Here is an 11,862-nt window from a genome sequence, read left to right as displayed (position 1 = left end):
CGTTGTTTTCATTCGTCATGAATTGGCGTGGTCCTCACCATACTGAGTTCATATGTTTCTATCGCCTCGATCGGTAAGTTCTCAAAACTTTCATCCTTCGTATCGAAAGTCCGACCTAAACCGCAGTTTTATCTTTCGTATTCTAAACCCCGCAGTACTCGTGCGAAGAGTACTTTGTCCTCCGAAGCCTTATCGTCAGATGTCCGCAGACCGTCACGAAATACCACTCTTCCAGCAGACCAAGTTCGAGCACAGAGGCTATGGACGAATACAGCCCACCTATTACTATTTAGTGTATACGCGAGGGTGGTATATGATTATGATTACGCAGACTTAGTATGTGTGTTTCCTCCCTTTCTCCTGTTCCTCGTTTGGTTGTGGACCTAGGGCAGAGTCGCACATCCGACCGTCTTACTAATCCTAATTCTATACGACTTGTATACGCGAGGTAATGATAGATGGACCAAGTATGAATCCTATCATGAACAGAAGGGCAAGGTTGCCAAGTCTACGAGTGGGTATTCTGCCAATCAGAAGAGCGCAACCCCAGTAGTAATGCTAAGAAAGCTAATTTCGAGACGAAATTCCATCTAACGGGGGGATGATGTGACAACCCGAAATTTTCATTCGTACAACCCTACAGTCCAGAACTTGAATTAAAAGTTAAATACTTATCTGCAAATTTTTATCCAGTTTAGAGTCCGTTTGAGTATTTTATTTAAATATTCATGAATCGAACGGATAAAAGGAAGTGATTTCTAGAATATCGGGATAGCAATTGATCAACCAACACCTTAGTTAGGTGTTCACGGCCAAACAAAGGGAGTTTGGGCCGTGAACCCTACCTTGGTCGTGAACTCATGGCTTAGACATGAGTTTACTCCCCAATTGGTTCATTTCTCCTTACCAAACCCAAGAACAATAGCCATTCTCTCTCAAGTAGCATCCTGTTCTTCACCCGATCTTCCGAAAACGTAAGTTTTTCTGGACTTGATTTGTTGTTATACCCTATCACCTAGTGTTTATACATCATTTCATCCATTCATTATTGATTTTCACTTAGATCTTCAAAACACCAAGAACACACACTAGTGTTCTTGGACCATAAACACCCAATCAAGCTTCTATCTTGTAAGTACACTTACCCTAGCTTCTTGTATGCTTAATATGAACTTGATAACACTTGAAAATCATCAAGAAACATAAGAAAAAAGGAGTTTACGGCCAAGAATGTTCTTGGGCCGTAAACCCTTCTTAGGGTGGCTAAATGGACCTTAGTCCTTTCCTAAGCCTTGGATGCCAACCTTGATACTTCCTAGAAGTGTTTAAGACCTTAAACAACAATCAAAACAAGTCCCCATAAGAGTTTACGGCCGTAAACACATAAGGAAATGGTCCTTAGGCTGTAAACTCTATAAAGAGGTGTTATTGTGCCCCTAAGGCTTGGACTTGATCTTAGAAGGCTTACCCTTGACTCATAAGACCTTAAATCACACAATGACACTTAGTACCATGAGTTTACGGCCGTAAACTCATGGGGGAAGTGACCTTAGGCCGTAAACTCCATAAGGAGTGGTCCTTGGGCCATAAACTCCAATGTCATGCCATACAACCTTTCGATGCAACCCTTCGGTACCTATAGCACTTGGTCAAGGTGTTTCCTAGTCCCGGAAGGTGTTTCCTTTCATATAGTTGTTTATAAACACTATATTCATGTCAATATGTATCCTTATATGTCATTTAGGACTTATTGTGTCTCGGGACTTCATTCGTGGAACTTTTCATCCTTACACGCATACCCGTTTGAATCACCCACATAAGGTGAGTTCGTACTCCGTAATGAATCTTTTAGCTATTTTAACTGTTTTAAGGGGGGGAATACAAGTTGAACACAATGATAATTGTGTAAATCTTTGTTATAAACATCTTTCAAAATGTTACTTATGTCACTTATAAGTTGTCAAAACATTTCAAAACTCTTTTAAAGTTATGTTACTTTTTAGTTATACAAAACTCTGTTTTTAAAGTACAAGCATAACTTAGTAGATAAATGAGTCTTTTCAATAACAGTCCAAGTAGAACATTAGTAAGCTATAATAGGTATAGTTTAGGAGAATGGTATTCATTAGTTCTAGTATAATGAAGCACACAAAGAGTCAATACCATAACAGAACATACAGTGAAGAGAATCAAACAATACCCTACAGAGAGAACACACAATAAAGAGAAACAAACAGAACAAACAAGTAAGGTTGCTATAGCATGAGAACACACATACAGGATCTAAATATACCAATGAATCACTAACTCATTGTTTTAAACAAAAGGTGATAGTTATATTGGGTATACATGATCATATACTTTAATGTGAATTACATGGCTTGCAAGAATTTGCAGAGGTCGTGTTTAGTTCCCCTAATTTCCCGACAGGGAGAGCGTATAGTAAGGGTTCTAGCCTTCACATTATAACCGTAATAAAACAAATACGTTTTTAGGTTATTAGTACATCCGCTTGTCATTATAAACGACAGTTGTGTACTTACTTTTCCCATTACTTTCATAAAGTGACAGTACCGCCTGAAAGTCGAACTCAATCTATTTTCGAGTTATAAACTAGGGAAAATATACATTTTTACAAACGACAAATGGATCAGTCGAGTCTAGCACATAACAGAAGATGCCTTGGTAGAAGGCTAAGATTAAAAGATAGGACCATAATGCTAGTCTTATGATTCCTTAATGTATACATCATAGGATACATATATACCAATAGGGTCCGATAGGTAATAGGATGTGTGCTCTTCGCTTCATTTCCTGTTCCTTGTTTGGTTGTGGGCTTGGAACGAATTCACCCAATCTATTATCTACCCGATTCTATATATATGTATGCTTAGTATACATTAAGTCATCATAAGGGTACCAGGTATGGGTCAGGTTATAGAACACAGAGTCAAAACACAGTTTTACTAGTACAAAACATACTTTCCAACATCAGTACTTTTGGTATTCAAAACTAGAAACTTCACAGTAAAGGGTTTAATCAATTTTATTAAACCAGTACATTTAAAGGACCTTAGGTGAGTAACTCTATAATACCATAGTTCATACACCATGTTTATATATAAAACTAATACCCAGTAGGTAGTTGGATGGGTGCTTTCCGCCTTACTTCCTGTTCCTTGTTTGGCTGTGGGCTTAGGGCAGATTCACCCAGTTAACTTTCTATCCGATATTAGATTATATATATCAGTATAAACTAAGCTATTATAAAAGTAGTCACTGTGGTCACCATTTTATTTTAAGAAATAAGGGTTTTCTTAAAGAACTTGTCATTAGATATAAAGGAACCATTACAAATAACTCCATGAGTAACAAGTGAATACACCAGGGTTATATACGACAATGATGTAACAACCAATGGGATGTGTGCTATCCGCCTTACTTTCTGTTCCTTGTTTGGTTGTGAACTTAGGGCAGATGCGCACAATCGATTGTTTGTTTACTATGAGTCTTATATAACTTGTACCCACTTAGTACTCATAGAAAGGGTTGTAGTGTCATTTTACTTAAACTTCCATCAAAGTAGGAAATATAGGATTTTCTAGAGGAACAGGCGAGCTTTTCAAAACAGAACTTACAACTTACAACATTTTACATTTACATTTTCAACAACACTTTACAACTTACTTACATCACTAAACTCTTATGAACTCACCAGCTTAATTGCTGATCAACTCTTTCAAATAACTTGTATTCTCAGGAGACTATTAGACAAGTGCTCGTGCTGGGGGTTCAGAAGATGAAGCAATTATAGCTTCAAGTCTTGTTTTGTTATTTGTGTATGAATTCTATGTTTTGTGAACACACACATTGTAAACACTTTCTTTCGAAATGAAATGGTTGTTCATTACTTGCTTACCATATACATATCTCGTGATACTAAACATGACCTCCTCCACCCCCGAACGTTTCCGTCGTTCCGGTTTTGGGGTGTGACAAAATTCATATATATATCCTTGACTTTCAATAATTAAAAACTCAATCTAAGTTTTTAGAATTGAAGTGAAGTATAATTTCTTCTCCCTTAATTATAGCAAAACAACTTTTCCCAATTGAAACCTTTTTGTTTTCTATAATTAACATTGCTAACTTGCAAAACTTATCATAATTATCATGCTCCCACTTGCATGATGATTATTTGCATAATACTTATGCTCCCACTAGCTTCGACATGTACTCAGAAATCAGCTGGACTTCTAGAAATCAATACTTTATTGACCTTCTTACCAAAGTTCACATTTCTGATACGAGATGCTTTTGATAAAACTTTATCAAAATCATACACCTTTCCTTAGGTAGCACGTATGTGTGTCTAAACACTTTTAGAACTGTGAAAAGGAATGTCGTAATCATAGTCTCAATTGTTTAGACCTTTGCCATTTCTCACAAGTCCATGTTAGTGTGTCGGTTAACCACACACGCTCCACTAACGACTTTGAGAATGCAAATATCACAACTGTTATCTACTTAAAATCTACTTAGTGAAAGTGTTTCCTCACCATCATTTTCATGAATCGTAGAGAAACCTTATGACACTTATATTTTTCTGGTGTATGTGTTCGTATCCATGTGAATTTGTAAAAACCATAATCACAAGACAAGGTTAGTGAAAAATCAAAATAGTTATGGATTAAACTTGTGCACTCTTAACTTCTTGCCACCTGGCAGCACAAGGGCTTGCCATAACTTCCAAGTTGTTATGCAACCAATTGAGAACTCTCAGAACTCATATGCAAAACCAACTTTAACTGGAATGGGCACAGAAATAAGAATATGTCAACACGATAGGTTATAAACCTCAAGTTGTGTGCTAGTGATAAACTATAGGTTTTTCCTTCTTGATTAGATCTAGAAGCCTTTTTTCCAAGATCTTTAAGACTCCCACTATCCTCTTGACATATAAGACTTACTTTCCAAATATTCAAGAGATAGTGCGGATTCTTTATCAAGAGAAACACTTCGCACAATTGGCCTTAGTTGGTCTTTGTTTTATCCAAAACATCACAACTTACCAATTTCAAATGTACAAGAGTAGGACACTTTTACTCTTACATTTGACAAGTGTTATAAACTTTTCCTTAAGATATGTCACTCAACTTACAGTCTTGGAGTATGACTCTAAGACTTGTTTTGGAACGAAGTATGACTCATCTTCTTGATTCAACCATTTCAGCAATTATTGATTCCTCTTCTTAGCCATAGGAATGCACTAAGATGTCCTTAGAGGATCAATTGTGACATGGTTTCTTAATCATAAAGATGATCACAAAACATGATACTAAAGTACTCTCCCATCTTTCCAGATTTGAGAAACTTTTATCCTTCTGCCTAATTTGATTCTTCTCATTCGTTCTGCCATACATCGAAGTTTTTCCAATGTTTCGGAATTATACTTAACTTGTAAGTATAACCATATTTACTAAACCTTTGTAAATCATGACGAATAGTCTTATCAATCTTTTGTGGTGGACTTGACTAGTGCACAAGAATGTGTACTCGATCCCTTAGTCCTTCACTTGACTCACATATACATGTGAATAAGGAATTAGTCTTAATTTTTCCAAAGCTGAAAGTTCTCACTCATCATACTATACGACTTGCATGATTCCAAGTTTCGGACCAATTGAGACTTGGGTGATGAGAATCTTTCCTTATTTGGTAAATTTAGACACTAACACAAATGAAAAATCAAATTCACATTTCCATTATTGCTAGAACCATACAAACATCAATTTTCCATAAATGCCATTGCAAGGAGATATAAAAATAAAGCAAAATTTTATTTATTTATCAAATGCGGAAAAAAACTTTCCTTACAATGCAACTTTAAATGGAAACTATGCTATTACATATTTCCTAGCAATCTATCATAACTCTCTAAGTAGTAGCTCAAGAATCCGATCTTCAAACCATGCGATTGAAATCCATCTTCGCAATCAGATTCATCATATCTTTCCTTTAAGTTTCCTTCCCTTTCCTTGATCCTGCCAAACACAAAAAAAATGTAACCGAATCACATTTTGTATTAAGAATCATCAATAAGGAACTTAATAGAGTTAGATAGTGGACTTACCTGAAGTAGAGTCAAATCTTCTTGATTTTTTTCTTCTCTCTTAGATCTTTCAGGTAGTTAGGGCAGTTTCGCAACCAATGCCCCTTCTCTTGACAGTGAAAACATATGGACTCTTTGGGTATGGTACATGGGACTATCACAGACTTAGCTTTTCCCTTTACCTTTTGGTCAACCGGGTTGACCAAGGCCGATCCCTTTCCATTGGGAAAAGAAAGCTTTTCTGGACTTCCAATGTTACCATTATCAATGTCCATGGAAGTTTGGGAAATAGACCTTCCATCCATATTTGCTTGACTTTTGCGCCAAATCATTGTTGATTCAGCACAACAAGCAAATAAGAAAGATCAATTGGGGTCATGTCGTGATCTGTCATATAGTAGTCTTTAATAAACTCACTATACGACTCAGGAAGTGACTGAAGAACCCAGTCAATAGCAAACTTCCTTGAAATAACAGCACCCAACATTCTCAACCTGTCAATGTGTGACTTCATTCTTAAGACATGAGTGCATACAGGTCTTCCATCTTTATGTTTCATTTCTAGTAGGGCTTGAGTGACCTTAAACCTTTCAAGTCTCCGGGCTTGTGGGTCAGGGAGAATAAATGGAGGAGGTGGAGGTAGAGAAATATGATTTCCATGAGATTTGGGAAGATCACAGTTGTCTAAACCAGACATCTGCAATGGGAGATATTCAAGTTAGTTGATTTTAAGTCCTTAATATAACACCCAATATAAAATATTAAGGCTAGGACCCAACACAATATTTTATAACTTGGAAGAGGGATGTCGTAATCCAAGCTATAAAATATTTGAAGGTAGGTGAATGACGATTCACCAATTTCCACCATGAAAAACAAAATAAATTATTAGGTTTTAATTGGATTTGAAACTCCTAGATCTTTTGAGATTCATTGAACTTTCAATGGCATGTTTCAATCTCGAGTGTGCCCTTCATGTTTTGTGACTGGGATACCGAGGATCACAAAACAAGGTGTGAAGTAACCATGCAACTTACTTGGTACCCTTAATGTTTTTCACTTAATCGATGTACCGGTTAACCACACGCGCTCCACCGACCTATGAAAAACCTTAAGTCACCCTTTGCCTACCTTGTTAAGTCCAAGTTAGTGTGTCGGTTAACCACACACGCTCCACTAACCGAATTAAGCAAAGTGCAAAGTGTAATTTCATGGGTTAGCACCTTATTCACATTTTTCCTAAAGTAACTAAGATTGGGAATTTATAAACACATTTAGTTACTTTCTATTTATCATTAATACTTTTAATGAAGGTTTTAAGTCCATGTCTTACCCGTTCGGCTAACGACCCTCCACCAGTCAAGGAAGCGGTGAGTGAGAGTGGATACCCATTAAGCTGCCATTTTATAGACAACAACCTTATACCCCCTTATAGACCGGCTTCGTGAATGAGGCCTACTAACGGTAAAATGACTTTGATCTTATATATATATATATATATATATATATATATATATATATATATATATATATATATATATATATATATATATATATATATATATTATTAACTTATAATATTATAAAGTATAGGGGTTGAATTTTAACTTTTAAAATTCTAGGGGTTGGAACTTAAAGTTTTAAAGTGACTTTACATGTTCCAAAACTTGAGGGCAAGTTTTGTAACTTTCAAAACTTTTCATCTTTCATAACTTATGAGTTAATGGATTAATCAAATGAGAGACTTTTCATTTTATGTAACCTATGTGTTTTAATAATGGACTTTAAAAGAGTGACTTTTGGGAATCCATAACTTGAGGACAAATTATGGATTCCATTAAAACACATAATGATCAAGAATTAAACTAACAAGTAAGTTACAAATAATTCCTATGATCTTCTAAACTCATAAGTTCATGAAAATGCATATGAACAATTTCAAGAATCATAAAATTAACCATATAAAACTTGAAATTTTGATAATAGCTATTGAAAATGGATTAGCATAACCATTACACCATCTAAAACAAGTTTTATAAGACCAAAACAGTTTAGGGTAATGTTTCTAGTCCATTTCCAGCAGCAGAAGTCGAAAAACTGCATTCTAAGGCTCCTACTCGTCGAGTGCATGAACCTACTCGACGAGTAGGATGAGTTTACGCTTGGACTCGTCGAGTCCCCCCATGGACTCGGCGAGTCCCCTGTGCAGACAGTAAGAAATTCGACTTTTTTCACTATTTTGCATCAAGTATCAACAAACAAGCCTAGGCTCTGATACCACTGTTGGGTTTTGAGCATTCTAACACTCCTAAGTGTACATGCAACCCTAGAAAACCTTGGATCTATGTTTGTCTAAAATACATGCAAAATACTTTTTCCAAGGTTCATAATCCTATTTAGCATACATGGGGAACTTCTAAACATAAAAGTTAGCTAGAGTTATATACCTTGTAATAGATTTGATTCCTTGAAAACCTTGAGAGCCTAGCACCCCAAGTGTGATGCCTCAAATGTCTCACACAACACCAAATGCACTTGGAATAAACTTTGAGATAGAATGTCCCACTTAGAAATCGGCTTGCCCTCAATCTTGCTTCTAGTGCCGATTTTGGTGAGCTTCATATCCTTTATATAGTGTGTTACAATTAGGGTTACACCATGTAAACCCTAATGTAACATGGCTCTTCATTTCCATGACCCATGGGTTTGTAACTCCCATGGAGCATCCTATGGACCTTAGCCCAACTTGATAATCCATGGAGCCTTTAGCCCACTATACAAGTTATGGATGATTTACATAATCAACCCATATATTTAATTAGTCATCTTTTGATCACTTAATTAATACTAGATTAATTCTTGATCAATACTAATTAAATAATATTATTAATATATTAGAACTTATAATATATTAATAAACCATAAGTGTTATTTCTCTCATTATAGTTTATCCAAATGCATGATGCCATGCAACCCAAATGGACCATGCCGGGTCGGGTCAAGTACAACCCAGAAATAGTTATAAACTTAGACATCTAATCCAACAGATAGATGATCCAAGTATGAGACCTACCATGAACTTCAGGAAAAAGCTGCCCAAGACTACGAGTGGATATGCTACCATTCGATTGAACATAGACAAGTAAACCAAACCCACACTCTCTCCCGTTTTAAATACAATTTACAATCCCTAAACAAACAGTCAGGTTAAACGAAACAAAGTCATATGCTAATAATAAAGGTCAGATGGAACGTCAAGTGTGAATCTGATTTCAATTAGAAACAAGAAGATGAATAGGAACAGAAATACCCACCTCTTTCCCTAGTTCGAAGAATAACCACTCAGAGTTCGAATTTCAGGACGAAATTCCCTCTAACGGGGGAATAATGTAACAACCCGTTATTTCAAGCCTATGAAAGTCAACAAAAAGTCAACAAAAGTTAATGAAGGTTAATCAAGGTCAAAATATTACATACCATTTGATTTAAATATGTTAATTTATAATTAAATAATGTAATTTAGTTAAGAAATCAATACATCACAAACTGATAATATTCGCATGGGACAAACCACGGACTGAAAACCCTTTTGCAGCCGAAAACCCTTCGGACCGCAAACATGCGAGGCAGCAAACGTGCGAGGCCACAAACTGTTTTCTCGGATTGAGTTCCTGACCACAAACTCCCTCCTGACCGCAAACGTCTTCGGTCCAATCATATCTTCTCGGGTAATGTTCTCGGCCGAAAACCCATATGTGTGTGTGTGTATATATATATATATATATATATATATATATATATATATATATATATATATATATATATATATATATATATATATATATATATATATATATATGTGTGTGTGTGTGTGTGTGTGTGTGTGTTTGTCTAAAAACAACAATCATTTCTCTTCTTTTTGGCCGAAAACCTTCCCATTTTCTCTCAACTATCATCGAGTTCATCATCTTTTTCCTTCAAGTATCATCCGAAGCTCTTGAAGATCTTGCCAAATTTTTTATATATTCCGAAAGATTTGCGTGAATCACCCTACCATTTTCAAATCCTTAACCGAAAACACTCAAAACCTCCTTAAGAACACCAAGAACACTTTCAACTATTCTAAGAAGCTACTGTAAGTATTTCTTATGTAATATAGTGTTGTCTAACACTTTAAATTCATATGTTATTAATTTAAATACGATATCGTGTATAAATATTATTAGGATACGGCTACTTTTACGTTTTCTAACTCGTGGATCATAGGCTAGCACTTCGTTACCCAAACAAGCACACACACTCGAAGTGAGTTCATACCCCTACGTTTTCACAATTTTTAATTGTTTTAGGGGGAATACAAGTAAAACACAAGAAATCTTGTGTTTAAAAATATAAATTCCTTATTATATTTCTTACCGTAATATACATTTAAACGTGAAATTTACTAAATATGCAAAATACCGTTACTATTGAATTTACAAATGATTTTACAAAGTTCAGGTTACAGCACGGAAACAAACATATAAACTATAACAGGTATAGTTTATGGAACAAATGATCTATTTCACAAAGTACATATTAACATATAAACAAAAAGGGTTTTCAGATAACAGATAAACACAAAGGGTTTTCAGTTAATAGATAAACACAAAGGGTTTTCAGTTATTACTCGTGAAAACGTTGAAGCAATTTGTGAGATGTTTTCGTGTACTCATCTAAGTACTGGTAAAAGTCCTGAGTTATAACCAGAGTCTCTTGTAGGGAGAGCGAGATATTTGTATATAGATCTGTTTGGGACTCACAATCCCACATCCCGACTGTTAGCTACAGTCAGGTCGGCAGGCCTGGGATGACAAATTTCGTTAACGTTCCGACGCTTGAAAAACATCGCGATCAGGCCGACTGGGTTAGTATGATTATAAGAACTCATAAGGAGAAAACAAGGACTTATCTACGAATAATATATATTCAAATAATTTTATTTGAATATTAACTTTACATTCAGATTTTAGAGCAAACATAACTTCAGCTAGTTTTTCTTATGAATAAAACTAGGTATCTTTAAATAAAGTATGACAAATATACTTGTACTTTTCAGTCTTGGAACGTTTAAGACTACATATCGGTTTTATGGAAAAATACAGGATTTTCTAGGATAAACATCATTATTTTACAAAAAAATGGTTTACAACTTAACTTCCTGAAAACAAATACGATTAATTATCGAAAACAATGCTTTACAATAGAGCGATTGGAACTGGGTATATTTTTACACAAGATTCAGTATTTATTTACAAACTAGTGTAACATAAAGGACCCTTAATCGTTAATTCTATGCTTCTTTAGCGTATACATCAGAGTTATATATATATATATATATATATATATATATATATATATATATATATATATATAGATATATAATATCCGATAGGCAGTGGAATGTGTGATTTCCGCCTTTCTTCTTGTTCCTTGTTTGGTTGTGGGCTTAGGGCAGAATCACCCAATCGACTGTCTGTTCGATCTTAATTATTATAATTTGTATACACTAAATAATCATAGGAGGTAACAGTACGAGTAATACCAAATACATGAATCAGAAACTCGAATTACAGGTTATAAACATAAGAAACTTATACTTTTTGGTCTCAATGTACTTAGATTACGATTTATTTACTAAGAAAATATTGGATTTTCTGGAAGAAAATAGTAACATCTTCAAAAACAAAGAACATACCTTTTCAAACAGA

The sequence above is a fragment of the Lactuca virosa genome, chromosome 2 (genome assembly GCF_052849685.1).
Source record: "Lactuca virosa cultivar CGN04683 chromosome 2, Lactuca_virosa_CGN04683_v6, whole genome shotgun sequence".
NCBI classification, from domain to species: domain Eukaryota; kingdom Viridiplantae; phylum Streptophyta; class Magnoliopsida; order Asterales; family Asteraceae; genus Lactuca; species Lactuca virosa.
Note: the sequence above shows the minus strand (reverse complement) of the source record.